Consider the following 6,722-nt stretch of genomic DNA (forward strand, 5'->3'; position numbering starts at 1 on the left):
TCGACCGTCAGTACGGGTTATATGTGTCTGCCCTGCTGCCCCCCGGAGTCCGCTTCCGTCGCCTGCTTCGACAATTGGATTTTGCCCTCCCTACCACCTTCAGAGAGGGTGAGAGCCCGACACCACCTTGGCTCCAGGCTCCGGTTCGTATTTATCTCGACCTCAGCGCACTCCCGAAGGAGGGTACTCCGGCTGCAGTGTATTGCTCACGGTTCGTCGAACTTCGTGCTCGACTTGCTGGTCACACCTTTATTTACACCGATGGCTCCAAAACTGACGATGGTGTCGGCTGTGCCTTTGTCGTCGGGACCGCCACCTTTAAATACCGGCTCCTTGACCAATGTTCCAGCTTTACGGCCGAGCTTTTTGCTCTCCATCAGGCCATTCAGTATGCCCGCCGCCACCGCCATTCATCGTATGTCCTCTGCACTGACTCACTCAGTGCTCTTCAGAGCCTTGGGGCTCCCTATCCGGTCCATCCCTTGATTCAACGAATACAGCAGTCCCTCCATTGTTTCGCTGATAATGGCGGTTCTGTCAGCTTTCTGTGGGTCCCCGGACATGTAGGAGTGCCTGGGAATGAGGCTGCGGATGCTGCAGCCAAGGCTGCAGTCCTCCAGCCTCGGCCAGCCTCCCATTGTGTCCCGTCATCTGACGTTTGTGGGGATGTATGTAAGAGGCTTGTGTCCTTGTGGTGGGATGCTTGGTCATCCCTCCAAGGAAACAAGCTCCGGGCAGTAAAACCGCTCCCAACTGCTTGGACAACTTCCTCCCGACCATCTCGGCGCGAGGAGGTCCTTCTGACCAGGTTGCGGATTGGGCATTGCCGGTTTAGCCACCGCTACCTGCTATCTGGTGACCCAGCCCCGCAGTGCCCTTGTGGTCTGGCATTAACGGTGCGCCATGTTTTATTGTCGTGTCCCCGTTTTAGTCAATTTCGTGTTGTCCTGTCCCTGCCATCTACCTTACCGGATGTTTTAGCTGATGACGCTCGAGCAACTGCTCGTCTTCTGCGTTTTATAACTTTAACTGGCTTGACCAAAGACATTTAACCTTTTACTTATTTCATCTGCATCTTTGTCAGGTCCTTTTGATGTCCCCCAATCCCCTTGAGTTTTAGTAGGTTCCTTGTGCTCTAACACCAGTGACTGGGCGCTAATGACCTCAGCAGTTGAGCGCCCTTAAACCCTACCAAAAAAAAAAAAAAATAACCCGAGCTTGTGCTCCGTCTCTAATGACCTCGTTGTCGAAGGGACGTTAAAAAAAACACACTAACCACTAACTAACCTAGCTTCCACTCCCTGTATTAACCCCTGCAACGTGCAGTAAAATAGTATATAAATTCTGTATGTTGGAAAGTTCATCTTGTATTGCCTATAGAGTCTGTCTTTTTTTATCATGAGCAGCACCTACTAAAATGTGCAGTACTAATTTATGCCTACTCATTGGAAATCATAGGTTTATGACGGTGGGATCCATCTTGTATAATAAAATATAGTCACTAAAAATTTATTACTTTGCCAATACTCTCCAGTTTCTATAGCTCATCTTCCTAAGATCTTCGATTACTCCATCTTCCCATCTGGCTCTTGGTCGACCACGTTGTAGAAGAGGCCAGGGCTCATCATGAGTTGTAGAGCCAAGAAAGAAGAAGAAAAATTCATTAATTTTTAATTTCGGACTGCTGGTCATTAATATGGGTGCTACAGACTTCAGAAAACTCAAGCGATCAAAAGCATATTGGCATACGGTAGACATTTATAACAGCTCAGCTGCAGTTGGCACTGAATGTTCGGGCCATGAGAAATACCTTTTGAACTAATTAAGTTTGGTCTAATATAAGTATGTTGCCTGAACAGAGGGAAAATAGCCCTTTCATTAGAAAGTAGTATCTCGTTTGAAATCTATGTAAGAATGGATAAGATTTGGCCTATGGCTGGATACACGAAATTTTATAATTTTAATAACTTTGATTGCCATCATTTCTTAGAAAACTGATTACTTTGTTACAATTGTAAAACCAACGGAATAGTGAGAATAATGAAGTTTTGTGCGGGAATTTGGTTCTACAATTTTAGATAATACGCGTGCCATGCAGGAACTTAACATAAAAATGTTGAAAGAGAAAGAAGAATGAAAACATAAGAAATAAATATGTGATGCATACAAAGTAGGACAGTGGGACCCACCCATCTACATCTAAATGGACACTCTGCAAATCACATTTAAGTGCCGAGCAGAGGCACATGCCTCAAAAACGAACACCTAGATATCTCTCTGTACGAGCTCTGGTTTCCCTTATTTTATTATGATGCTCATTTCCTCCTATGTAAGTCGGCATAAAGATATTTTGGCATTCAGAGGAGAAAGTTGGTGATTGAAATTTCGTGCGAAGCTGCTGTTGCAGCATTTTTGAAATTTTGTTAGAATCTGCCCCAACGAAAAACGCCTTTGTTTTAATGATGTCCACCTCAAATGCTGTATTATTTCAGTGACCCTCTCTCCCCTATTTCCTGACAGTAAAAACATGCCCTCCTTTGAACTGTCTCTTTGTACTCCATCAGTCCTATCTGGTAAGGATCCCACACGGCACAGCAGTATTCTAAAAGAGCCTGGACAAACGTAGAGTAAGCAGTCTCTTTAGCAGATCTGTTAAATTTTCTAATGTTCTGCCAATAAAATGCAGGCTTTGATGAGCCTTCTCCACATCATTTTCTGTGTGTTCCTCCCAATTTAAGTTGTTAATAATTGTAATTGCTATCTATTTAGTTGAATTTATGACTGATTTATCGTGTAACCAAAGTTTAACGGATTCCTTTTAGCACTCATGTGGATGACCTCACACTTCTCATTATTTAGGGTCAGTCGCAAATTTTCACACCCTACAGATATCTTTTCTAAATTGTATTGCAATTTTTTTATCTTGTGATGATTTTACTGGTCGATAAATGACGGCATCATCTGCAAACAACGTAAGGCAGCTGCTCAGATTGTCTCCCAAATCCTTTATATAGATAAGGACCTGTAACACTACCTTGGGGAATACCAGAAATCACTTCTGTTTTACTCAGTGACTTTCCATCAGTTACTATGAACCGTGACCTCTCTGACAGGAATTTCATGAATCCAGTTGCATAACAGATGACATTCCATAAACATGCAATTTGATTACAAGCTGCTTGTGAGGTGCGGTGTCAAAAGCCTTCTGAAAATCTACAAATGCAGAATCAGTTTGAAATCCCTTGTCAGTAGTACTCAGTACTTCATGTGAGTAAACAGCTAGTTGTGTTTCACATGAGTGATATTTTCTAAATCTGTGTTGGCAACATATGTTCCAAAATCCTGCTGCATATCGATGTTAATGATATGGGCCTGCAATTTAGAGGATTAGTCCTACTACTTTTTTTGAATATTGGTGTGACCTGTTCAACTTCCCAGTCATTGGGTTTGGTTGTTTCGCTGAGCAAATGGTTGTATACGAGTGTTAAGTATGGAGCTATAGTGTTGGCATACTCTGAAAAGAACCTAATTGGTATACAGCCTGGACTGCAAGACTTGCGTTTGTTAAGAGATTTAAGTTGCTTCATTTCACCGAGGCTATCTACTTCTACATTACTCACGTTGGCAGCTGTTCTTGATTTGAATTCTGGAATATTTACTTAGTCTTCTTTCGTGAGGAAATTTCAGAAGGCTGTGTTTAGTAACCCCACTTTGGCAGAACTGTCGTCGATAGTATTCCTGTTGCTATCGCTCGGAGAAGACATTGATTCTGTCTTGCTGCTAGCATACTTTACATATGACCAGGATCTCTTTGGATTTTTTGCCAGATTTCGAGATAGTTTCATTGTGGAAAGTATTAGAAGCATCTCACATTGTAGACTGCGCTAAATTTCGAGCTTTTGTAAAAGATTGAAAATCTTGGTGATTTTGTATCTGTTTATGTTTGGCATGTTCTTTTTGTTGTTTTCACAAAAGTGTTCTGACCTGTTTTGTGTACCAAGAAAGCTCCATCGTTTGTTAATGTATTTGGTATAAATTTCTCGATTGTTGCCAATACTATTTCTTTGAGTTGAAGCCACATTTGGTCTACACTTACATCGTTAATTTGGAAGGAGTGGGGAGGCTGAGTCGTGCTAGAGTAGCTCAGTTGGTAGAGCTCTTGCCTGCTAAAGGCAAAGGTCCTGCGTCCGAGTCTCGGCCCGGCACACAGTTTTTACCTGCTGGGAAGTTTCAACCAGCTACATTTTGCTCCATACAGATTTTGAGAACATAATTAGAATAATTACAGCACAGACAGAGGCATTCAAAGAGTCATTCTTCCCACGCTCCATACATTAATGCAACATGAAGAAACCGTAATAAATAGTAGAATAGGATGTACCTTGTGCCATGCGCATAACAGTTGTTTGCAGACTATAGATGTAGATGTATATCTGTAGTTCAGTGCCTTGAACCAAACAAACTAGTCAGCATTTGCTCTGCCCTTCTTCATATGGTTTCAGTATTTACTGTTACTACTGTTCGGTATGGATTCCACTCTTTGAGAAATATTGTAACGTAGGAAATATTGTAAGCAGTGTGCTTCGTAGAGATATTCCATTTCCCTAGTATTCTGTGAATTTGCTGAAGTCTGCCGTGCACTTTAACCTGCAATTGAACCTGTGTGTTTGTTCCATCTTGTCCCCCTACTGTGGGCCGGTAATGAGACGATTGTCTGCAGAATTGGAGAGTGGAGGGACATTTAGAAGACATTCTCGAGAAGTATGGACAGGATGAAAGGACACGTGTTAAGACCTCGGGGAATAACTTGAGCATTTAAAGGAAGCTACACAAGATAGAGTTTGGAATATATTCGGCAAATAATTGTGGATGTTGGGTGCAAGTGCTGTTCTGAAGGCATGGTGGGCTGCATCAGTCAGGAGATTGCAGATTGAGGTACTTGTGTGAGCTGACTGATTCCAGTTGTGATTAATTCATATTGTAGTCATCTTACAGTTTTGCACATTTGAAGCAAATTCCTGATGGTTGCAGAACTTTGTAGACCTGTCAAAACCTAGCTCAGTATTATTGCATTTTAATAACAGTAGTAGTAGTAGTAGTAAGAAAAATGGTGTATGTTTCAAGGAAATGGTGAATAATAGTATTGGCCAAGAGTGCCTTCTGAAATGAGAATAACCTTCTGCTGAATAAGCACATCAGCTGACACAGTTGGAAGAAATTTGTGAAGACCTCTTTTTATTGAGTGATCTGACATGTGGATATGAAACTTGTTCATTAACAAAGTAGGAGAAAGCTTGCTTCAAGTTGAGGAAATTTCATTCTCCTTGAGAGAACTAGTTGGACTTATCAATTCAGAATGCTTACCATCACAGTCTCAAATTAAGAAACCCACAATTTTTGCTTTTGTCCAAAAAAAGAAAATTCATGCCCCGAGATACTGGTTGCCAAACATGGACCCTCGGGTGCCATTTTACGCTCGCTACTTTCCAGAAAATTTTTAGAACACTGTATCTCTGGAACAGCTGTAGATTTGTTTTGCTTTTTTGTTGAAATATAACTTTGATTACAGTGATCTGCTAGGTTTAGAAATGTGTGGAAAGTAGTCTTGTGCTAGCTTCCTGACATTTTTAAAAAATGGAATAAATTTTCTTTGGATGCTCCTTCTGTTGAAGCTGGACTAAGTGTAAAAGTAAATTCTGTGTACTCAGATGTGCCACAACCTTGCTATACACTGTTTTCTCAAAAACTCTTTGAAAACTCTGGTAGCAAAGAAATTATCAGTAACTGTGTAAGTTATCTCTTTTGACCTTCTTTACGAAGTGGTTTCACTGTCAGCAAATTGAACACACTTGATATGCTTTGCAGAGGTAACTGAGTACAGAACTAATATGAGGCACGTTGATCTGCACAGTCCTACTTGAAATTTCATGATGCTCGTGGGAGTCTTTACTATTTAATGATGTAATGATTGATTAAATTTAATCTTTGTTCACCTCCTACAGCTGCGTGGGATGTAGTCATGCTTGAGAAAAACTGACTCCTGTTGTTAATTGTTTCAGACTGGCAATGGACAAATCAGAGGAGCAGTCGATGTCAGAATTAGGACAGTGTGGAGGGAGGATACGGGTCATTAGTGTTGCCGGCAGAGAGAGATGCACCTCGGCGATCCAGTCGGAACCTTCAGATGGCTGAGTGTGGCTGCGGCTGCGACTGGGGCAACTTTACCGTTATCTCCGTGTGTTGCTGCATGTGTAATTTATTATGAATGCATCGTGTGACATTCTTTACAGATTTGGACCTGTACGTTTGATTTGTGGCGAGTGTGAAGTGGCTCGTTCAGGTGCCTTTCTGGAAGAAGACTGTGCAGTAGTGACTGAGCGTTAGGTCACTGCTAGTTAACAGTTTTGTAACTTCCTTTTTCACTTTTGTGCCACATTGCTGTCAACAGAGTGATACTGTTATTTTTTTTTTCTTGCGACTAGTTTGTAATAAAACTGAATGAAGATTTTTTACCACTTTATACTAGTGAGAGGCTGATTCAGACCTTTACACTTCAACTGTGCCTTCTCTACCCTCCTTCAAACGGAGAGTTGTGTGGTGTGCAGAAAGACACTTGTTGTTTCCCAGAGCGTTTACTGTGTTGAATGTACATTGAATGTGGAAGGTTCTACATACTGGATCAGGAACTGAGCCCAGACACCTCACTCCGTAGTGATCAGTGC

At 41.8% G+C, this 6,722-nt stretch overlaps 1 protein-coding gene across 1 annotated transcript in view; it reads left to right on the forward strand.

The window, feature by feature from the left end:
• The window catches only part of LOC124553677, a 52,618-nt gene extending 46,098 nt beyond the window's left edge, over positions 1–6,520 (forward strand). Inside the window, exon 3 of the mRNA XM_047127562.1 lies at positions 6,060–6,520. The gene's annotated coding sequence lies outside the window, so the exon portion shown is untranslated. The remainder of the gene's footprint in view (positions 1–6,059) is intronic.
• The last annotated feature ends 202 nt before the right edge of the window (positions 6,521–6,722 follow it).

This window comes from Schistocerca americana, chromosome 11 (genome assembly GCF_021461395.2).
Source record: "Schistocerca americana isolate TAMUIC-IGC-003095 chromosome 11, iqSchAmer2.1, whole genome shotgun sequence".
Classification (NCBI taxonomy): Eukaryota; Metazoa; Arthropoda; class Insecta; order Orthoptera; family Acrididae; genus Schistocerca; species Schistocerca americana.